The following is a 24,673-nucleotide window of genomic DNA, read 5'->3' as shown; positions in this document are numbered from 1 at the left end:
ATGTAGGTCCATGATAATATCATTTTAGATGCCTATTGTGCTGGGCCTGGGACTTTCCCTATGGTGAGATTTCTATTCATTAATAAATCCCTATTGTGTAAGCCAATTTGGGGTTATTTGCAATTAAAAGTCTCCTGATTCTTAGAGCCAGCTTTATTCTTCAAGACCCAGTTCAAAAGTTTCTTTTACCAGTAATCATATACTCACTCCCTTAGTACTGTGGACCTTTCTTCCAGTTCTTATTGTACTGTATTATCACCAGTTGCTTGTACGTTTGACTCCTCCACATAACTCTCTGTACTTGGAGCAAAAGCCCACAGGATGTGGCATAGTGTCTGGTAAATTGTAGAGAATGAGTTGTTGGGATGAAATAATAACATAAGAAAGTGCTTTGTAAACAATCTTTTAGTAAATTTGAGGCATATCATTGTATTTAAAACTAAAGTGAGATGGAAAAATCAATTAGGCCAGGCATGCAAGATGTTCTTTGCTTGCCCTTGTTTTCTAAAAATATTGACGAACGTTAAAAGTTTGACGCTCTCCTCTGGCTACAATTCCTTAAGTTTTATGAAAATCTTACCTACTAAAGCAGAAATCATGGAATGAGCAATAATGAATTGTGTTGTTAGTGTGTAATTTCCTTTCTTCTTTACGGGGAGACTGAATGCCAAAACAACTTCAAGTACAGTGTATTTTCCCCATGAATTCTGAAATTGTGCTGTGTGCTAAGTCTTTCCAGTCGTGTCCGACTCTTTGCCATCCCATGGATTGTAGCCTGCCAGGCTCCTCTGTCCATGGGATTCTCCAGGCAAGAACACTAGAGTGGGTTGCCATGCCCTTTTCCAGCGGATCTTCCCAACCCAGGGATCGAACCCAAGCCTCCTGCATTGCAGGCGGATTCTTTACCTCTGAGCCACCAGGGAAGCCCATTCTGAAATTATAGTTACTTTCTGTTTTATCTGGAGTTTACTTTAGAGAAAAATTCTATAATATTCTTCTTAAGACTTAATTATTCTTGTCTTCAGACTTTTCCCAAACTATTTCTTGCTTGCTTGAGACAAGACATGAGAATTTTCTGGTTAGCAAAAAAGCTTTGTGGCGGAACTAGGTGAGTTTGTAGTGAATGTTAGTGATAGCTTATTGCAGAGAGATCTCATTATAGCCTTGATTACAGAGTCATAGCTCTGTCACCTGCTTCAACAGTAAAGTCTGAGAAAGGAGGAAGGATGGGGAAGCAGAGTTAAAATTCCCAACTTGGTATATTTCTCCATCTGTTGGCTCCAGTCAGATAAAACTTTGACTTGGTGGTTTGTAGTTGCTTTTGAAATGAGGTAAAGGAGAATCCAGTATACATTAGAAATTGTAGTGTCGTGCGTTGGGGTAGGCAGGTTTGTGAGCAGCCTTCATGTTTTGGTGTCTAGTTGCTTGTTCCCTCTGTACCTTAGTTTCTGCATCTGTAAAGTGAATAGTATCACCTTCCTTAGAGTTCTTCTTTGATTAATTAAAACAGCCTATATGAAAACACAATATAGTGTTCTGAACAGAGATGTTCAGGCATCTGTTTTTTTCTCTATCAACTTTTCCACATTAAGTGAATGTTTTTAATGCTGTTTGAATCTCAGCTTTTGAGAATTGCAGCCAAGAACTCTCTTTTTTATGTGGGCATTCTTTCTATCGTGTGGGCTCATTAACTCTTGAATGAGACCAAGTTTAAGCAAAGGTGTGTATATGTTTAGCAAAACTCTCTAAAATAAAGTTCAAACTCCCTTTCATGGGTCAAGTGGCTTTTTGTTATCCATCCTCTGCCGCCTCTCTGGGCTCATATCTTTATTACTGCCAAACCCCTTCCCATTCGCACTCTGCATATAGAATTGCTCTAAGTTCCTTAGTGAACCAAGTTTTGTTCTTTCCTTGGGTCTTCACGTAGTCAATTTCCTTTGCTGTTTAGAGCTTTATTTTGGTATCCCAGCCCCTCCCCTCGTTACCTTCACCAAGAAAAAAGTTCACACTTACAGTCTTAGGTCTTTTCTCAGATGTTACTTTCTCAACAACCCCATAAAGTGAATACTTCATCATTAGACACAGAGAAGATAAACAGTTTGCCCAAAATCACAAACTTTATAAATGGATCTGGATCCAAACCTAGATAGTTCAGCTCTAGAGTTCATCCTCACTAATTTGTACTTCCTCTACATTGTAATTACCTATTTACCAGCTTGTGTGTGTATGTGCTAAGTTGCTTCAGTGATGTCTGACTTTGTGTGACCCCATGGACTGTAGCCTGCCAGGCTCCTCTGTCCATGGGTTTCTCCAGGCAAGAAGACGAGAGGGTTGCCATTTCCTTCTCCAGGGGATCTTCCCAACCCAGGGATCAAACCAGCATCTCTTAACATCATCTCCTGCTTTGGCAGGCAGATTCTTTACCACTAGCGCCACCTGGGGTCATTTACCAGCTTGTCCCTATAGAATTTAAAAAAAATATTTGACTGCACCCAGTCTTAGTTGCAGCCTGCGGGATCTAGTTCCCTGACCAGCGATCAAACTGGGCCCCCCTGTATTGGGAGTGTGGGGTCTTCGCCACTGGGCCACCAAGTAAGTCCTATCCCTAAAGAATTTTGAAGCAGAAATTACATCTATCTTTTTCATTGTTATATCCTTGTAAGCCTATTATTAGCACATAGTTCATGCTTGGGAAACATATAAGTGAATGAAAATTCTCTTGAGAGCAGAATTTTTTATTAAATTTCTCTTAGTACTTTTCACGTAATGCATGTCAGTAAATAGTCTTTTCATGCTTATGATACAAAGTGAAAAGTATATGATCAGGTTCTTTGTGTCTTTGAAATATTTTGCACTTGTGCCAAAGGTAGTTCAAGCTCCCTTTTTACAGTCACTGTTAACTCCTCCCATCCTTTTACAGTAGTGTTACTTGACCTCTTAAACTGGTGCTCTCTTTTGTAGGCCTCCATTTCACATGGTATTCCAATGAACTATTAAAATATAGATTATTTGTACCTGCTTTCTAAATGGTACATAGGAGATTTTTTTATAAATTATAAATTTTATAACTAGTACATGGACTCTAATCATTTATATCTATTAACCTTTTAATGGGTGTGATTGCTGTACATATTTGGAACTTAGGAAAAAATAGAAGTACCCACATTTTAAACCTTGGTGGTAGCCCAAAAGATAAATGGTTTATCTGTTCACGGGGTAAGTAATGATTTAAGGCATGCACATTGTCATTCATGTATATGGGGAAAAATTGGAATGTTGTATTTCAGTATACTTTTTCAAATAAGTAATGTCTTGAAGCTATCCAGCTTCATGCTGTAATCAGGGTCATTAGAATGGAGAACCAGAAAAGTTTTCTTTCTCCCTGAATGTTCTCACTTTACGGAAGACTGCTTCTTTGGTTAATCATTCTCTCTTTTGTATCCGCTATGGTTTAGTACAAGGTTTCTCAACTTTGGCACTACTGACATGTTGGATCAGATAATTCTTTATTGTAGGGCACGGTCGTGTGCGTTGCACAATGTTTAGCAGCATCCTCAGCCTCTACCCACTAGGTTGCAGTAGTGCCCCTTCTCATCCCTAGCTGTGACAACCGAAAACGTCTCCAGGCATGCCAGATGTCTCTGGGGGAGCAAAGTCGCCCAGTTGAAAACGGATGCTTTACTGCATCTTCCCTCCCCATTTGTTATGATATCTCCCTCTTTTTCATACACACACCTTTCCAGACTTACACATCCTCTCTACCACTACCTCACTTCTTGGCACCTTTTTACAGTCTTTCTTTGAAAAGAGTTGTAAAACATCTGCTCACTCCAGGTTTTTGCTTCCGCTTCAGTTTCGTCTCTTCAGTTGTATGCAACCACATTTTTCTGGTTTTCCTTCATATCTCTGGCAGCTCCATTTTGGTCTCCTTTATCAGCTCTATTCACTTGGGCAATGACATATTTTTGCTTCTTTCTTACTTTTTCTGATCTAGCCTACTCGTGCCTTTCTTGCTTCATCTCTTTGTATGTTGTCTCTCATAAACCTGTTAATTCTTAAGCTGTTCCCTCTGTTGAAACACCCTTACCTGTTCTTCTTTCTGTTTAAATTCTAACATTCTTCAAGAACCAAAGCAGATGTCATCTTCCCATGAAAGCTATTTCTAATCACCCTCCTCTAACTTCCACGCCATGATCCTATTCTTTCTCTCTGTATTCCACTTACAGCTTTGTGTTATTCATGTACTGGAATGTGTCCTGCACTCGACAGTAAGCTCATTTTTGTATCTCTGACCTATCTCTGACAGATATCTCTGACCTGGCTGAGTGCCCTGCACATAGTCGGTGCTCAGACAGTTGTTAAAGCAACACTGAGGAGGTAGCAGTAGAGTGGAAAGGATTTAGTAAAAAAACAGTAATGACCTGAAAGGTGGCCAAAAGTAGGAGAAAAAGAAGAAAAATGAAGAAAATTTAAAACTGATCATCATTCTCTCCTTTCATGGTTTCTGTGATATGGGCCTGATTTCATTCTCCATTCTAAGCACCTGATTTATTAAGGACCTGTTATGAGCCACGCTGTCTTCCAGGTGATTGGAATACAGTTATTTGAAAAGGACACAGTGTCAGTACTGTAGGAACGTAATCTCTTTGAGGATGTAGAAATCTTAGCAATTATTTGCCCCTACAGAGTGGTAAGTACCGAAACTGAAGTGTATCCAAAACTTTCCGGTCGCACAGAGGAAAGGGGCGACTTCTCATTTCAAAGTAAACCTCATTCATAGACCACTTCTTAACACGCAGCCTATTCTGGTCACTGCCCAGCTGATTAGTGTTTTCCGTGGTTTTCTTAACTGTGTTCTTTCCCAGCTCCCCAATCATAGGCATTTCCTGTGCCTCAGTACTTAGCCTTCCGTTCATTCTTTTATATCCTTTTCTTCAGGAAATGGATATATTGATGGCTTCAAGACTTCAGCTGACAACTTCCTAATCCATACCAGCTACAACAGAACATTTTCTGTTGTGAAATAATAGACAAGTGTATAAACAATTTTAACTTACCTTTTTATTAAATTATTTTAAATCTGACCCCGCCATAGTCATGAAATAGAACAGTGTAAGCGTGAGCAAGCTTCCCTTGGCGGCACACCTGGTGAAGAATCCGCCTGCAGTGTGGCAGACCTGGGCTCTACCCCGGGTGGGGAAGATTCCCTGGAGAAGGGAATGGCTACCCACTCCAAGTATTCTTGGGCTTCCCCTGTGGCTCAACTGGTAAAGAATCCATCTGCAGTGCAGGAGACCTGGGTTGGAAAGATGCCCTGGAAGAGCGCATGGCAACGCACTCCAGTACTCTTGCCTGGAGAATCCTCATGGACAGAGGAGCCTGGCGGGTTACAGTCCATGTGTTCGCAAAGAGTCAGACACAACTGAGCACCTAAGCACAGCACAAACACGAGCAAAGCCTCACTCGATGCCTGTCTCAATCATAATCACTTTAAAGTTAGCTGCCATTCTGCTTTTTATGGTAATGGCTTCTATTTAAAAAAAAAAAGGAAAATATTCTCTATACCTGAATACTAACTATATATTTTTTCCAAAACAATATAGTTTCATTTTGAAAGACTGGAAGACAGTGGTGGAGGGAGGCATCTCGCTGTATTCCATTTTGTTCTTGCATTGAAATCCCTAAGAACATCCCTGGGTTCACTAGGAAGACTGAGTGTGTAGTGATACTCCTGGACATCATTTATGGCAGCACAGGGTACAAGACAAAGTCAGCAAAGAAAAAAGGCCCATGAGGCGAAGTCCAGAGGGAAGCAGGCCCAAGTTTCCAGGAGCTCTCTTGTGCTGGAGTGACAGAGGTCACACTTAGTACTTCCAGGATCGGCTTATGACAGCACAAGTGAAATACTGTCTACTAGGGAAGCTCATCAGAGTCTCAGTGGAGTGCCTAGGGTTTTTATTGACGGCTGGTCAAGTAGGCATCCACTGTCTAACATGTATCAAAATTCGAGGCTCCCAGAAGGAAAGCAGATATTGAGCATAAACCGTACTGTTTGTGCACACAGTATACGTACACAGAGCTGCCCTTATCTGTTAAGGAATGGTAGAAACACAAAGTCCAAGGTCTTGAAGACCAGCCAGGGCCAGCCTTTCAAGCAGTTTTTAAGCCTGTTGTGCTTTTTTCTGCCTGATACTTTTTAATTCAAAATTTAAATAAATAAAAACTCAGTTTTCATATTGTATCATTTTCTCTTAAGATGTATCTGCACTAGCAGAGTGCAAGCCTTTACTTCATACTCCCCTGCTATCATATGATTGAAAGTATGTTCTATGGAACATTGTACATGGCCTGTTACTGGTTTTTCTTAGAAAGGTTTTCATGATTAATTAAGGTTCAGGAAGACTGAATTAAGCAGTTAAACAGGTAACTTCCACAGGGCGCTCGGCCTTTTTGAGTGATGGGTGTGGCCTGGCCTCCTCCTACCTGTCTTCCCGTATCGTGCTTCCCCACTTCCCCTGCATCAGCTACCTTGGCCTTCTTGCTCTTCCTGGAATTTGCTAAACTGTTGACTCTGCCTTACCTATCCAGCATCACATCACTACTGCCTCTGTCAATAAATAATGTCGAGTGTTATTTGTGTTTCTATATTATTTATATTGATGTGTTTTAAGATCTCTCTTTTGTATGCTGTATGTGTTCTTTTTATGTCTTATGGGCTTATTCATATCAATAAATCAACTTATTCTTTCTCATAGCAGCCATGCCTTTCATGGCATTTATCCCAGGGTATAATTTTATTTTTGTAATTATTTCCAAACTTGGAAAACTCAGCAGTGGCCACAGGACTGGAAAAGGTCAGTTTTCATTCCAGCCCCAAAGAAGGGCAATGCCAAAGAATATTCAAACTACCACACAGTTGAGCTCACTTCACATGCTAGCAGGGCTTCCCTTGTGGCTAGGCTGGTAAAGAATCTGCCTGCAGTGCGGGAGACCTGGTTTCGATCCCTCGGTTAGGAAGATCCCCTGGAGAAGGGAAAGGCTACCCACTCCAGTATTCCAGCATGGGGTTGCAAAGAGTCAGACACAACTGAGTGACTTTCACTCGTACTAGCAAGGTAATGCTGAAAATTCTTCAAGCTGGGCTCCGGCAGTATGTGAACCAAGAACATCCAGATGTACAGACTGGATTTAGAAAAGGCAGAGGAACCAGAGATCAAATTGCCAACATTTGTTGGATCATGGGAAAGCAAGGGAATTCCAGAAAAACACCTACTTCCGTTTCATTGACTTTGCTAAAGCTTTTGACTATGTGGAACATAACAAACTGTGGAAAATTCTTAAAGAGGTGGGAATACCGGATGACCTTATCTTCTGAGAAACTGTATGCAGGTCAAGAAGCAACAGTTAGAACCTTACATGGAATAGGCTAGTTCAAAATTGGGAAAGGAGTATGACAAGGCTGTATATTGTCATTCTGCTTATTTAACTTACATGCAGAGTATATTATGCAAGGTGCTTGGCTGGATGAAGCACAAGCTGGAGTCAGGGTTGCTGGGAGAAATATCAACAACCATTTAGAAATATGGTAACAATGACCCTATATGCGAGACAGCAAAAGAGACACAGGTGTAAAGAGCAGTCTTTTGGACTCTGTGGGAGAAGGCAAGGGTGGGATGATTTGAGAGGGTAGCATTGAAACGTGTATATTATCATATGTGAAGCGGATCGCCCGTCCAGATTCGATGCATGAGACAGGGCACTCATGGCTGGTGCACTGGGATGACCCTGGGGGATGGGATGGGGAGGGAGGTGGGAGAGGGGTTCTGGATGGGGAACACATGTGCACCCGTGGCTGATTCATGTTGATGTTTGGCAAAAACCATTACAATATTGTAAAGCAATTAGCCTCCAATTAAATAAATGAATTTTTTAAATAAAAAAAGAAGGAATATCAACAATCTCAGATATACAGATGCTATCACCCTAATGGCAGGAAAAAAGAGCCTCTTGATGACACTGAAAGAGGAAAGTGAAAAAACTGGCTTAAAACTCAGCATTCAAAAATCAAAGATCATGTCATCCAGTCCCATCACTTCATGGCAAATAGAAGGGGAAAAAGTGGCAACAGTGACAGATTTTATTTTATTGGGCTCAAAAATCACAGCCAATAGTTACTACAGCCGTGAAATTAAAAGACGTTTGCTCCTTGGAAGGAAAGTTACGGCAAACCTTGACAGCATATTAAAAAGCAGAGACATCATTTTGCTAACAAAGGTCTGTATAGCCAAAGGTACGGTTTTTCCAGTAGTCATGTACGGATGTGAGAGTTGGACCATAAAGAAGGCTGAGTGCTGAAGAATAGATGCTTTCAGATTGCGCTGGAGAAGACTCTTGAGAGTCCCTTAGACTGCAAGGAGATTAAACCAGTCAATCCTAAAGAAAATCAGCCCTGAATGTTCATTGGAAGGACTGATGCTGAAGCTTCAATACTTTGGCTGCCTGGTGCAAAGAGTCTACTCATTTGAAAAGACCCTGATGCTGGGAAAGATTGAGGGTAGGAAGAGAAGGGGGTCGACAGAGAATGAGAGGAGTGGATGGCATCACCAACTCAGTGAACATGAGTTTGAGCAAAACTGTGGGAGATAGTGAAAGAACAGGGAAGCCTAGCATGCTACAGTCCATGGGGTGGCCAAGAGTTGGACATCACTTATTGACTAAACAGCAACAACATATTGTTTAAATGTCCATTTTTCTCACTTGATCGTAAGCAATATGAGAACCAAGATACTTTGTTCATAACTATAACCATCAACACTTAGCATAGGGCACATAGTTGGCACTTTTAAGTGTAAAATACTTTACATAGTTTTGTGGCCAGGAGTTTGTACTTATTATATATGTTTGATTGAACCTCTGTTAGATTAATTCAGTGTTGGTGTGCTGGGTTAATGAGACTGGAAGGAGAGACCAGGATTGATTTGTGACAATTCAAGGAAGATAATAAATTGTGACTTAGTCTAAGTGGTTTGCAGTGGGATTGGTGAACCACTTTGTTATAGTGGAGAAAGATGAGGGAAAGATGCCTACAGTTTTGACACTGGATGTCCAGATGTCTTCAGCAAACAACATATGAATAGATAGGACTAATTGGGTTTCTTCTCCCCAAAAGCATCCTTCTGTTAATCTGAAAAAATGTCCATTTTGTTTCCAGGCAACACCAGTTAATTTAGTTATCTTCATATTAGGAATTAATAAATTTCTTAGAATTAGCAGACTGAATTACTTAATAATAGCTGTGCTGTAAAACTCTCTATCTGATGTCAGCTTTCTGCTGTGTGGTTGAGTGTGTTTACCTACATAGTATAATTTGGAGAAGACAAAAATTAGAACTTTTTTGTATCTGATGTAAAAACGTTTACAGCAGGGAATGTGAAACCCAGGTGTTACAAAAAGAAAAGTTTGAAAAAAGTGACTATATAAAAAATTTAAACACTTATGACAAAAGCCACATAGTTTTAAGAGACTAATATAAATATTCTGCCTTGCTATTTTAACATTAAAAAGTGTCACAAATTAATAAAAAGAACAGCTACATAGAATAATAGCCAAAGATTATAAAGAGGCTAGTAAATACATTGAGATTCAGTTTCTCTTATAATTTTTAATATGAAGATTAATGAGATCATTTTTCCCCCATCAGATTGACAAACATTAATGATGACCAGAGTTTTGATGTTCTCATGCAGAGTTGGTAGGAATGTAAATTCGCAACTTTTCTGACCAATATCCACATCAGAAGTATATATACCCTTAATGGTAAAAAGTGAAGAGGAACTAAAAAGCCTCTTGATGAAAGTGAAAGTGGAGAGTGAAAAAGTTGGCTTAAAGCTCAACATTCAGAAAACAAAGATCATGGCATCTGGTCCCATCACTTCATGGGAAATAGATGGGAAAACAGTGGAAATGGTGTCAGACTTATTTTTGGGGGCTCCAAAATCACTGCAGATGGTGACTGCACCCGTGAAATTAAAAGACACTTACTCCTTGGAAGAAAAGTTATGACCAACCTAGAGAGTATATTCAAAAGCAGAGACATTACTTTGCCAACTAAGGACCGTCTAGTCAAGGCTATGGTTTTTCCTGTGGTCATATATGGATGTGAGAGTTGGACTGTGAAGAAGGCTGAGTGCCGAAGAATTGATGCTTTTGAACTGTGTGGTGTTGGAGAAGACTCTTGAGAGTCCCTTGGACTGCAAGGAGATCCAACCAATACATTCTGAAGGAGATCAACCCTGGGATTTCTTTGGAAGGAATGATGCTAAAGCTGAAACTCCAGTACTTTGGCCACCTCATGCGAAGAGTTGACTCATTGGAAAAGACTCTGATGCTGGGAGGGATTGGGGGCAGGAGGAGAAGGGGACAACAGAGGATGAAATGGCTGGATGGCATCATGGACTCAATGGATGTGAGTCTGAGTGAACTCCGGGAGTTGGTGATGGACAGGGAGGCCTGGCGTGCTGTGATTCATGGGGTCACAAAGAGTCGGACACAGCTGAGTGACTGAACTGAACTGAAGAGGGCAATGGGTGTACACTGATTGATGGCAGTGCGTATGTGCTGTCACCAAATAGCATGATTAGTTTTCTGTTCAGATTAGATTGTTGTTTAGTTGCTCAGTCATGACCCACTCTTTGCAGCCCTGTGGGCTGCAGCACGCCAGGATTCCCTGTCCTTCACCATCTCCCACAGCTTGCTCAAACTCATGTCCAGTGAGTCGGTGATGCCATCCAACCATCTCGTCCTCTGCGTCCCCTTCTCCTGCCTTCAGTGTTTCCCAGCATCAGGATCTTTTCAAATGAGTCAGATCTTCGCAATAGGTGGCCAAAGTATTGGAGCTTCAGCATCAGTCCTTCCAGTGAATATTCAGGACTGATCTCCTTTAGGATTGACTGGTTTGATCTCCTTGCAGTCCGAGGGACTTTCAAGAGTCTTCTCCAACACCACAGTTCAGAAACATCAATTCTTCAGCGCTCAGCTTTATAGTCCAACTCTCACATCCATACATGACTACTGGAAAAACCATGGCTTTGACGAGACAGACCATTGTCGGCAAAGTAATGTCTCTGCTTTTTAATATGCTGTCCGGGTTGGTCAGCAGGAAGGACTCTAAGTCAGAATGATTAGCCAAAGACAACCTGGAATTAATCCTATCACCATAAAACCCCAAGACTGCAAGCCACATGGCAGAGCAGTTATCCTTGATTCTCTTATGCCACTGCTCTCTGCCCGGGTGCCCCTTCCCAATAAAATCTCTTACTCTGTCAACACATGTGTCTCCTTGGACAGTTCATTTCCGAATGTTAGACAAGAGCCCACTTTCGTGCCCTGGAAGGGATCCCCCTTCCTGCAACAGTTAAACATAAGCATTGAATAAATATTTAGGGATTTAAAATTCAACAAAACTAATTGTTCTTTGTGCAAAGGAAATGTGTGGGTATAGAGAAAAATAATTACGTTAATAATATGGAAGTCCTGTAGCTAATTGTCAAATTTGGAAATAGCCCCCTAAAATATTGTGCGTAAATTCAGAATAATTCACATGCTTGATGTCTAGGGGTAAAATATTTGTAACATGGTTCACTTCAACTTTTTGTTTTTTATTGACTATTTTCACCAAATGCCATTTCTATTCTTGTCTAACCTACTTAAATATTGATATTAATTTTACATTTTAATGCACATCTGAATGCATAATAATTTTGAAGATTAAATGTACATTTAATTTTCATAAATGAGAAAATTGCTGCATTTAACATTATTTCTAATAATTTAGTATCTCATTTAATCATTCTTTCACTGGTTTTGGTTTTCTTAACCTATTTAAAATGAGGATCAATAGTTTCCCTTGTGATTACTCCTACATTCATGATTCCCTGAAGATTCTCTTTTCAAAATCATCTGAAAAACTAAGGCTTAACATATTTCAGACAATGCTGAATATGCATTAAAAAGCAGACATTTTATTTAAGAAATTATTTATAATGAGAAATATTAAGAATACCAAGAATATATAGTATGAATCTGCACTATAGTGAGAGGTCTAAGAACCAGGCTCACCTCGTTTATCAGCATTTTTCACCTCATTTTCTAGTTTTAAAAATTCTAATTGTTATCCTTAAAAGAATGTTGCATAGACTGGTGGAATGGGATGTACTTTTAAAAATATCCTTTTTAAGAATTCATTTTTAATAGAAAAAAAAAAGTAGCAGCAGGAGATTAACAAGCTGTTTTAAATTGCAATAGGTTATATTAGAAAAAGGCCACATGGGCTTAGTAAGATGCTCCTAAGCCAAACTCGAACAAATAATCTCTATTTGTAGTAACATGATTTAATTTTATAATAAAATGCAATTTAACAGATAGCTTTACTTAAAATGAGTAAAAATGTTTTTTGACTTGTCCTTTTATTGGTGGTAGGTAGGTAAGGAAAGTACTATTTTTAGACATGATCTTAAGGTCCACAATGTCTTATTCATAATTTGAAATTCTAAAAGTACTGAAAGCCTTTTTTTTTTTTTTTTTTAGGGAGACTCATTTAATGGCAAACACTAATAATATGACCTGAATTGATTTGACAACAAAACCTAACCTGAAGTAACATAGCTTAGTCTAAATATTTAATATATGTTATTGCAAAATAGGGGATGATAATTTTGCAAAATATGGGATAATATGACAAACCTCTCTGGGGTGTTTCCATAGTATACAGTAAATATTTCATATACCATATTATTTTCTTTTAAAAGAGAGAGAAAGAGAAGGAAAGGAGTCTGAATTTTAGAATATATTTGGCTCCAAAGGTTTCTCTCTGATAAAGGATTATGGGCTTGTGTTCTGAATAACACTCTTAAACTAGTATTTTGAATTGGTGGTGAACATTAAAGTTTTACTGGTAAAACTGAAATTGAGAGACAATATAGTATGTAGTACTTTATTGTTAAATTCTATAGATAGAGCTTAATTACCAAATATGTAGGAAGACTATGTGAAAAGTAGAAGAGCTCACTGATTACTTTGTAGATACCAACTGTAAATAAATGTTACTTAAAATTAGATACTGGAGGATTGAGATAGGAGGAAGAAGATACTAGCAATTTCAGTATTGCTTATAGTAGAGAGCCGGTGGATAGTAGCCAAAAGAGAGGGAATTTAGGGTATTATATAAAAATATTATTAAAGTTACCTGTGGGATAGGGAGAGACTAGGTTAAAGTAGACAGGAAGAGTATATCTTTGAGTATATCTTTTCTTATGGTTTTGACTTTAGATTCATCTAAACATTTTGCAGACATATATAACAACATTAATTAAAAATATAGTGCCTAAAAGTCAAAAGTGAAATAAAAGTGTACTTCCAGTTAGTGATGTAATCACCCAAAGCAGACTGTTCCAAGTGACTTACATACACCGTAATGTATAGGTATCTTGAGTTGGGTAATTCTGAGGGTAAAATAGAATTGCCCCTCAGAAAGATTTTTGTTTATTATATTGTTGGTGATAGTGTTGACATTTTAAATCTTGGCTATTGTGTGTATATTATGAGATAAAATAAAAGAACAGTTATGAAGGCAGCTTTGAAAATAGGGTTTTGGCATGTGAGAAAGGAGAAACAGGTGTACAACTAATGAGATGTAAGTTACGACTGTCTAAACCTGAGTTTGGATTAGAGTTATCAGTATATACTCATGTATGTATGTGTATGTATATACACATGTATATGACATTTTCTAGCTCTGTGTACTAAAAAGGCAGTCAGCACCCCTTAGCACCCAGATTGTGGTTTCTAAATACCATTTCCCACTGAAAGGAATGGAATTAGGGCTCCTTTAAATAGATGGCTGATTACAGGTCTAAGACAAGAAAAAGATAAGATATGCCTAGAGTGAGGTATAACCCTAGAAAGCAAAGAAGCTCTCTGAGACAACTAGCGATGGTTATAAAGTCTTGGGAGCTAATTTGAATAAGCTTCCACTGTCCAAATATGGTACAATTTGAGTGTCAGTAGGGATAACTACAAATAATTGAAACCCATCAAATATGTCTAAATCTGTGAACACAATTGTTTTTAACTTGCTGATCATCTTTAGAGAAATGCTGGGATGTTAATTGTTTTGAAAATTAGTTGTTCAGTTGCTAAGTCATGTCTGATACTTTGCCACCCCATGGACTGCAGCACTCCTAGGCGCCCCTCTCCTTCACTGTCTCCCAGAGTTTGCTCAAATTCATGTCTGTCGAGTTGGTGATGCTGTCTAACCACCTCTGCTGCCCCCTTTTTCTTTTGCCTTCAGTCTTCCCCAGCATCAAGATCTTTTCCAGTGAGGTGACACCGCGTCAGGTGGCTGAAGTATGCTTCAACAGTGGTCCTTCCAATGAATATTCAGGGTTGATTTCCTTTAGGATTGACTGGTTTGATCTCCTTGCTGTCCAAGGGACTCTGCAGAGTCTTCTCCAGCACCGCATTTCAAAAGTATCAATTCTTTAGCGCTCAACCTTCTTTATGGTCCGACTCTCACATCTGTACATGACTACAGGACTTCCCTGGTGGCTCAGACGGTAAAGCGTCTGTCTACGATCAGGAGACCCAGGTTCAATCCCTGGGTTGGGAAGATCCCCTGGAGACGGAAATGGCAATCCACTCGAATACTGTTGCCTGGAAAATCCCATGGACAGAGGATCCTGCTAGGCTATAGTCCATGGGGTTGCAAAGAGTCGGACACGACTGAGCGACTTCACTTTCACTAGAAAAACTATAACTTTGACTATGCAGACCTTTGTTGGAAAAGTGATATCTTTGCTTTTTAATTTGCTGTTTAGGTTTGTCATAGCTTTCCTTGAAAGAAGCAAGAGTCTTTGTATTTCATGGTTGCAGTCACTGTAGTGATTTTGAAGCTAAAGAAAATTAATAAATAAAGGTAAAGAATCATTTATTCTGACCTTTCTGTGCAAACAAAGGAATTGTTGATGGATGAGTTTCTCTTACAAAAGTGTTTTAGCCAAAGAATAAAGAAGGAATGATAGAATATTACCATGTTGCAACCCCTAGTGAATTAATAGTTCTAGTTGGTGATTACTGAGAATGAGAACTAGACATTTAATACCTGTGTTGGAAATATACATCACCACCTGTGAAGCAATCTTGACAAACTTTAAAAGTACCAAATGACCCTAAATCTGATTAAGTCACTAGATCTGTCAATTACTGTAATTACAAGGATCAGAAAAACATGTTAACGTATACCATAGTGATACATCTGGCAAATTCAGACTGGGAAACAACCCGGTAACCTGATTTCTTCAATGATAAAAAAAAAAAAAAAAAAAAAAAAACTGCAAGGGGGAAAGGGCTGGGGAGGGACCTTTTAAAGAAAATTTAAGAGACATAGTCATTCAGTCACAATGCATGGGCCTTATTTGGATCCTGATTCAAACAAAGAAAAAATAAACCAGTGATGAAAATGTCAGCACTGTCCTAGGAAGTTTGTACTAAGGAATTATTGTTCATAATTTTAGATGTGATCATGGTACTATAGTTGCTCTCTTCTATCCTTTCTTTTAGAGATTCATGAGGAAGTATTTACAGATGAAATAATATGCTGTCTGGGATTTGCTTCTAAATAATCCAGAGAAATTAGACAGAAAGTGGGGTGGGATATAGTGATACAAGACTGCTGCTGCTGCTACTGCTAAGTCGCTTCAGTCATGTCCTACTCTCTGCGACCCCATGGACTGCAGCCTACCAGGCTCCTCCGTCCTCGGGATTTTCCAGGCAAGAGTACTGGAGTAGGTTGCCATTGCCTTCTCCAAGACTGCTACAGATTGGTAATTGTTGAGCTTTGTCTTCCTAGTCTCTCTACTTTTGTTATGTTTTTCTTTCCTTTATTACAGAAACTACAAAAGTAACTGCTGCGCAGGAGGAAAAAACAAGTGATAGGAAGAAGTGAAAATAGAAAGCCATAGTTGTAATTGTCTTTGGTGTTTGCATGCTAAGGGGTTTGATATTTATGGAGTGGAATCTACAATCAGGAAACTTTTTTATTGTTCACCCTCAATGCGAAGCACTAGAGATTAATTTAAGATCTGTGCTTTAACCGTAGTTGGGTGATAAAGTAGGAAGTTAAACAGTTTAAGAACCGTATCAAAATCAACAGTGCAGTTAGATGTAAAGAAGCATAAGGAAGACGTGGCTGTTCCCATCAGAAAGGTTGATACAGGACTGAGGACTTTTGAGATGCTTCCTTGTTGAGGGAAAAACACTAGATTAGGGATCCGAATGACTGGTATCTAGTTTTGGCTTTGCCATTTTACTATATGGATAAAATTTTGGGGCCAACCCAATATTTTACTTTAGATAAGTCGCTTTGTGTTTCTACCTTAACTGCCTCATTCAGAGATGAGAGGATGAAACCTGTCCTCTCTACATTGAAGACTTGATATGAGAATAAAATGACTTCATGTGTGGAAAAGTGTTTTGTAAACTATTTATCCCTATTAGAAGATACTTCTGCTACAGTCATTAGAATGTAAAAAGGGGGAACTCATGTCATTGCTTTCCTGTCTTAGTGGGTCTTTTTTCCATTTACTTTTCAAAAATTATGATTAAAGATACAGGTAACATGGCATTTACCGATTGAACCAGTTATGAGTGTACATTCACACTGCTGTGTAGCCACCGCCACCATCCATCTCCAGACCTTTTCGTTTTCACCAGTGGCACCCCAGCCCCTGGCAACCCCCATTATCCTTTCTGTCTCTGTGACTTTAACTACTCTACGTGCCTCATATAAGTAGCGTCACATAATATTAGTCCTTCTGTCGTTCTGAGACTCTTTGTTATCTTTTGCAAACATTGACAGGACATTTATAAATGATACCTTCCATCAGAAGTAGATGAATTACCATATTGAGATAATGCTGTATTATATGTTCAAGTGTTAAGCCTCTAGAGCAGTGAAAATATCATAGTCACCCCTCAGTATCCAAGGGGGGTGGATTACAGGATCCTCACACATATAAAAATCTGTGGATGCTCAAGTCCCGTACGTAAAGTAGCGTAGGACTTGGATATAACGTGTACATATCCCCCATATACTTGAGATCATCTCTGGATTACTTATAATAACTAATACAGTATAAATGCCATGTAAATAGTTGAGAACATGTGTACAATTCAAGTTTTGCGTTTTGGAACTTTTTGGAATTTTTTTCTGAACAGTTTGTGTCTACAGTTGGGTCAGTCTACAGATGCAGAACCTGTGGATACAGAAGGTCAACTATGTTAGGAAACTCTTGTTTGTAGATTTCTCCTTTAATGTATTCTCTGTTTGCATTATGTCTTCCTTGGTGTGTCTTTCTGGGACCTCAAGCCCATTATCCTTATTACTCCCAGTTCACCCACAGATTGCTTGTCCTGTGTTTCTTCTTGGTTCACAGCATTGCCAACCACATTGCAAAGTCGACTTTATCATCTTCCCACTTCTTCCTTTCCACTGCCTCCCTCACCAATTAGGTAAGCGTTTACTATGTGTTCTGTGATAAAGACTTCATCTGGGTCATCTTAGTGTTTTGTTATAGATGCCCTAAACAAATGCAAAATAGTGTTTTAAGATGTAGACTTGTATTACATAAACAGGACCTAGAATTTGTGTTCTGGTCTGATTTGTTTGGACTGTAATATTCTCGTCTAGCATTTCAGCTACAAGTAAGTGGCACAGGATAAGCAGTGGGGTTGAGGAAAGAAAGGAGAAAATATTTTATCATTTATCCAAGAAAGGCCTCATAAAATCCTTAGGAGGGGAAGAGTTTTGTCTGACTTTCTGCTTCTCACTTTACCTAAGAGGTGGTGTTGTCTCTGTAAGAGGGGTCTTTCATAGTGGAGGTTTCTTAAAATTTGTTCATCCTCAGACCTGCAGTGTGAGAAGTTCCTACTTCTTTACTAGGACTTATTGTCTGCAAGATTCTTTCTAACTGTGAACTTCAGGAGACTTTTAGGAAGAGAAATATCTCTTCATTTGACATCCTAACAAAGAGTCTGTGAGTATCAGAGGTATTCTGATGGGCAGAAGCCTGTCAGAATGAAATGAGTGACCATTATTAAGGTGAGGGCCATATTGTATGTCTTACGCTTGGCTGAAAATATAAACTAGTGGGTTTTCCCTCATATCTGTTCGGACTCTCTTACTCTGGGCGATGGGAGGAAAAATAGAATTTTAGTACAAAGTTAACTCCAGCCCCTAAACCATTATTATCTTCCTATTTATGAGAACTTGAATAATTCCTAGGACCATTCACATGCTGATTCTCCTGATGATCGGAAGTTACAGTTGTCCTTATGGAGACTGCCCCGGATGAGGGGCCTTTGAAGGCTGCGTTCCTGTTTCTGTTTTGCTCTTCTTCTTTCCTTCTCCGTCTGCAGCCATAGTGTCAGGCTCACTGTCAGCTTCACCAGGACGTTTCCTTTCTTCTCCAGGTTTTCTAGGGGAGCCCACAGAAACTCATCAACAAGAAATATGCCCTTGTATTTTGTTTTTTAACATTCACTGAGTTGGTGTCAGAAAATCTAAACTTTGTCTTTGAGTTAAGTTTATGAGAAATTCCATGTTTTTCCTTCAAATTCAGTTGCTTTGAACATGTTTTCTGATTTCAGCTGTAGTTCTCTCTGCTGATCCTCTGTAGGTTCCTGTCTAGACTCAGATTTGTCATTGCCTTCTCCATATCATCAGAGCTGCTTTTCTATACAGCACTAAGTGTTAGTTGCTCAGTCGTGTCCGATTCGTGCGACCCCATGGACTGGAGCCGCCAGGCTCCTCTGTCCATGGGATTCTCCAGGCAAGAATACTGGAGTGGGTTGCCATTTCCTTCTCCAGGGGATCTTCCCAATCCAGGGATCGAACTCAGATCTCCTGCCTTGCAGGCAGATTCTTTACCGTCTGAGCCACCAGGAAAGCCCACTAAACCAGCAGTGAAAACGGTTGTCCCCAGTTAGAAAAGTGATTTCATTTATTCACTCAAATAATGTGTGCCTGGCTCAAAACTAGTCTTCCTACTGTGAACACAAAAGTTCCAAACAGCACCGTTCACCATAAAAGTTGATTGAGCTTGGAGGGCTTCATAATCATTTTCCACCCTCTGTACGCCCTTAGTACTACCTGCTAGAGAAAATTTATCCTGCTGCTTCTAGAGCTGCCTTAGTTAGGGGGAGTACAGTTTATTGCTAAGAAGAAGACAACAGAAGCTTTGGTGTTGGGGATAGCTGAGCCAAGCTGCTCTGATCCAGCTTGCCCACTGGGTGTCACTTAACCTCTGCTAGAGACCCAGACAAGGGTCTAAACCCCCTTCCACTTTGATCTTATCTATTTAAAGATGCCTTCAAAAGGCAAAGGTCTTGCTGACTGCTTCTGACTTACTATTCACACTTTTTGCTTTGTTGTTCTTATGTGTCCGAGGATAGAACTGAAGGTTCTATCTCAGAGGTATTTGGAGAATCAAGTGGGTTTAACACATAAAAAGGCTCTAAGCACAGTTTGGTATATAAATGATAGCTATTATTTTGGGTAAAACATGCTTGGGAATGAAAATGGACATAGGGAATCATATTGTTTTAACTTTTAGGTTTGTTTTTTTTCTTTTTAAACTTTTTTTCTAGCTCTACAAATGTGAGATTTGACTATAGAAGCTATCATTCATCCTGCTTTGCCTCATTAGGCCTGGGTGGTACCCTTTTTCACGCTCACGTATCCTGATTTGAATGATGTAGTCCTCTTAGATTTGACAGAGGTGAAATATTACTATAGTTTTGCATTTCTTTTTAATTATGAATTGTTTTTCATAGTCACATGTGTCCCACGTTCCTGTTCTTCTATAATTATACCTAATAATCGGACTAAGTGGAAAACATACTTAAAATTCAAAATTCAGTTGCCCATTTTTTTCATTGAAACAATAACGTTTATTATAGAAATAACTCCCTTCCCCATCCTCATTTTACAAATCAATAAGTTTTACACTTCAGTGAATTTTAGGAACCCTGTTTTGACTTATTTTATTCATGTGGCCCATACATCTCAACTTTGGTTTATAAAAACTGAGATTCATAGAAGTTAAATGTGCTTATCCCGTGTGAGTGATAAATTAGTTATGAGAGAGAACTATCTCAGATGCAGTAAAAGCACATTTGTAAGTCCAGTTTGTTCGTTAAGTCCAACGAAGTTAACCTAGGTACCCAACTAACACAATCAGCTATATAGTACTGTACTGGAATATGGAATAGGTTTATAATACTTTTCACACAGATAACAAACACAAAAATAAAGCATTTTAAGTCTTAAAGTACAGTACCTTGAAAAGCACAATGGTACAGTACAACAGCTGGCAAACAGAGGCTGGCATCAAGTGAACAGGCAAAAGAGTCCTGACTGGTGGAGGGACAGGAGACGGGGGATGGTAGAGCTGAAGGATAGATGGCAATAGGAAATGGAAGGCAAGGCGCAGTTTCACTCATGCCTAGTGGTGATGGAACACACATTCGCATCTTTGAAAGTTCACAAACTTGAAGGCTTTCATGTATGGGACTTACTGTACCTGACACTCATTGTTCTGTCTGCATCCTAAAAGGTAAAAACATTTTTATGCCAAAGGTCAGAGTTTTCCAGGTGTGTTATGCAAGTCTGTTTTACTGCTCTGTGGGGCAAAAGGGCTCCTTTAGATTAAACTGAATACTTCCTTTTGGAGGTTCACAATGCACCTTAGCACGAAAGGTGCTAAAAAAAGTTCTGAAGTAAGGAAAAGTATAGCTTTGTTTAATTCTGCATTTTCTAAAACATTCGGAAAACTCTTTGGAAATGCTGGCCCTCTCCAGGGATTTTGGGAGGAGGGGGGTTTTAGGGGAGAGATTGATTTTCGTTCTCAATTCTTTTTCATTGGGTTGTAAATTTTCTCTGTTGCATTCAGCATGACTTTTTTCCTCCCATAGTTGGATATGCTATAATCACTGAAGCTTATTTTAAGCCAGTTGGATCCTCTGATTGAGATTGGTCATGTCAACTATTAGCAGGAGCTCTCCCAGAAAGGTGATTCCGGAAAAATGATTTATCAGCTTTCTAGGACCATTTGCATCCTGTGGGCCTCTCCCAGTCCCTGAGGCCCTCCCTTTCCCTTTCCTGTCTATCATCCAAAGGTTACATTTCATCCTGTTTTATGTAGGAGACAGTCAAAGCTGGCCCAGAATGAAAATATCCCTGAAGAGTTTTAAGAATGTGATTAACTCTCACTTCTAGCGTCTAAAGGCAGCAGATTCAATTAAGAAATAAATAACAAGATTCTGTGTTCCGTTTGGCATGAGTTTTTGGTTACCTAAGAAATAAATTGCTTCCTGAGAATTTCAAGAAATATGGCTTTAGTAACTTTAGTGACTCCTAGGATTTGGGATTGGGGACGCAGGAGGGATTTAAGGATTATATCTGATCCAGAAAATCTCTCCCATCAAGTCTTTCCAAGGCCTATGTACTTAAGTTTCAGAGCTCTAATAGGAGATATGAATGTCACCCAAAGCAGTTCATCTTCAAGGGGATTTCCATTGACTAGGAGCTGCCAGGAAGAGACACTGTCCCTAAGTCCTTTAGACTTTTTTGTCTCAAATCACTTCATCAGAGACCCCAGCTGTCCTTCTGGTGCTAATTATAGTGGCAAATGGCCAAGCATCAGCATCTCAGCTGTGACTTCTCTAGTGTTTGCTGGGTGTTCTTGTGTCTTCATTGGGGCTGGTGAGGTTTTCTAACCTTTCTGTGGATACCTTATAGAGTATCTAATTGTGCTAATCATAAAATTGAGCTTTTTTTTTTTTTATCATTTTTGGCCTGGTTTAAGTCTTAAACAGACCAGTGTAAAAATGTTTTCTGTCCTGCAAACTGCAGAATTCTCTGATGAAGATAATTCACGTGTGCACACGTGTGTGCATGCACATGCACGCACAGATGAGAGGATAGCTAACTTCATCTTATTTATCTGATGGAATGAGAACAGGTTAACTTTGTCCATTTCTGTAGACACTCTGGCTTTTCTTCGTCGGGACGCAAGTCTCCGTTCTTGGTTTGCTTCCTCAGCATACTTTGTGCTGTGTTAGTGAACTTACTCTGCAGTCATTAGAAATCAAAAAGCAAAACTACAGAATGAAGCAACATGAAACTTCAAGAATGCGTAAAGAAGGAAGTGAGAAGAAGGCTACCATAGGAGTGACACTTTACCAGCACTTTCCATTGTCCACCATTACGTCCATATTCAGAGCTTGTCTTTTTAGTCTTTTTTTTTCTCATTTTGATAAAGGCTTTTATTTTGCATATTTTTACTCTGGACTTTTTTCTTAGTATATTTCAGACTTCTTTGTTCGCATAGGATTGCTTATGCTGTTTCTGTGTTTTAAATACACATTTTTAGTGACTGAGAATAGGACTTGACTTGAAAATAAGACCACAAACTTGGCTTCCAGAATCTGTTTTTTCTTTCTTTTTTGTTGTAATATTTATAGTTGATTGACAGCATTGTGCTAGTTCCAGGTGTACACCTTCAGATTCATTTCCATTATAGGTTACTACAAGATACTGAATATAGTTCCCTGTGCTATAGAATAAATCCTTGTTGTTTATCTATTTTGTATATAGTAGTGTGTATCTGTTAATCCTTTATCCCTCCCCTTCCCCTTTGATAACCATAATTTGTTTTCTATGTCTGTGAATCTTTGTTTTGTAAATAAGTTGATTTCTTTTTTTTTTTTTTTAGAAAGCCTGTTTTCTCTTAAAGAACCAGTGAAAATGCAGTAGAATCTTGAGGCTTTTAAGGAATTCAAAAACTAAGATTTATTAATTAGACTTTGGTAGTGGTGGTAGTTTAGTTGCTAAGTCGTTTCTGACTCTTGCGACCACATGGACTGTAGCCCACCAGGCTCCTTTCTCCATGGTATTTCCCAGGCAGAAATACTGGAGTGACTTGCCATTTCCTTTCCCAAGGGATCTTCCTGACCCAGCGACTGAAGCCTGGTCTTCTGCATTACAGGTGATCTCCTGCATTGCAGATGGATTCTTTACCGACTGAGCCACGAGGGAAGCCCGTTATTTAAACTTACTGTTTTTTGAAGTTTGAACTGAAATTAACACAAGCAGATTTAGTTTCTATTTTATAAAAATTGACAGCATTCAAAATGAATCACAAAAAAATGCCTTTTCTACATTATATATATTATATATATTACATATATACATATATATTTCTACATTATATATAATATATAATGTATATATACAAAAAGTCCAATGTGCTGTGTTCTATAGTAGGTAAATTTCAAATAGGAAATTAAATTTACGTGTGAGCATATGATTTGATTGAAGTTACTGCTACTTTGCATAGTATCTAGTTAGCAGAGTTTCCCAGTCTCCTCCTGAACACTGTAGACAGGTAATTCTATGCTTATTAGATAAACAAACTTCCATATGATCATATTGGGAAAAGATTGAAGGAAAGCACAGATGTTAAGTGATTTTCTTAGATTTGATTTCCTAAGGTTACACTATGTGAGTGAGTGAGTGAGTGAGTGAAGTCACTCAGTCGTGTCCGACTCTTTGTGACCCCATGGACTGTAGCCTGTCGGGCTCCTCCGTCCGTGGGATTTTCCAGACAAGAGTGCTTGAGTGGATTGCTGTTGCCTTCTCCAGGAGATCTTCCCGACCCAGGGATCGAACCCGGGTCTCCCACATTGCTGGCAGACGCTTTACCGTCTGAGCCACCAGGGAAGCCCCTACACTGTGTAGCAGAAATGAAAATAAATGCCGAGAATCTTGACATAATTCTGTTTTCCAGCAGGGTTTTTGTGATGTGTGTGTTTAACTCTTAACTGTTAAAAAATTTCATCCTTCATTATGAGGCCATATTAACTGCCTACTGACTGGTTTCCTAACAGTTCCAATAATAGATTTTAAATTGTGTTTTCTGTTAAACCATTATTGCTTTTGGTCAAATAAATTTTATATATCTGGATGGTATAAAGATTTAGAAGTATCCTATTAACACTCTTCTCTCTTAGAATTTCTTCTCTTTGTGCTTGTATCTTCAGCTTGCAGCTCTGAGAGTTAAGGTTCTGTAATGTGGAATTCATTCTATAACTGTTAAAATTATCTCTTACTGGTACTGCCCTATCCTTCCTAAGCCATAATATCAGGTAAAAGAAAGTAGTGTTTTTATTTCAGGACTTTATGGGGAGGAAAGAGGAAAGTTTTTGTTTTTCCTTGTGTTTCCTCACTGTATGTATTATAATTTCCTCAAAATTGTTACAGAACAAGTAGCCTAAAGATAATTTAGTTTGAACTATCTTTCCTTCCCCCTCTTTCAGCAAAATGCCTGAATAAATCTGATATGGTACTTTTTGCTTTCTTAGAATGTATATAATTGGTACATTTTCTGGCGCAAAATTGCAGGTAGCAAGGATTCATAAGTCGAATTTAGCTGTTTAATTACATTTTCTGAAATTTTTGCATGTGAATTTGACAGTATGTTATTACTTGCAAATAAAAGTCATTTTCAATAACTTTTTTAGCTGTGCAATTTGAGATACATTTGAAACAATAAAATTA

General features: G+C 38.9%; 1 protein-coding gene across 2 annotated transcripts in view; it reads left to right on the top strand.

Moving 5' to 3' along the window:
• BTBD7 (BTB domain containing 7) overlaps positions 1–24,673 on the top strand; it is an 83,823-nt gene that overhangs the window by 5,667 nt on the left and 53,483 nt on the right. The window lies entirely within an intron of this gene.

This window comes from Capra hircus, chromosome 21, assembly GCF_001704415.2.
Source record: "Capra hircus breed San Clemente chromosome 21, ASM170441v1, whole genome shotgun sequence".
NCBI lineage: Eukaryota > Metazoa > Chordata > Mammalia > Artiodactyla > Bovidae > Capra > Capra hircus.
The sequence above is the reverse complement of the archived record's forward strand: the minus strand, read 5'-3'. Positions and strand labels throughout refer to the sequence as shown.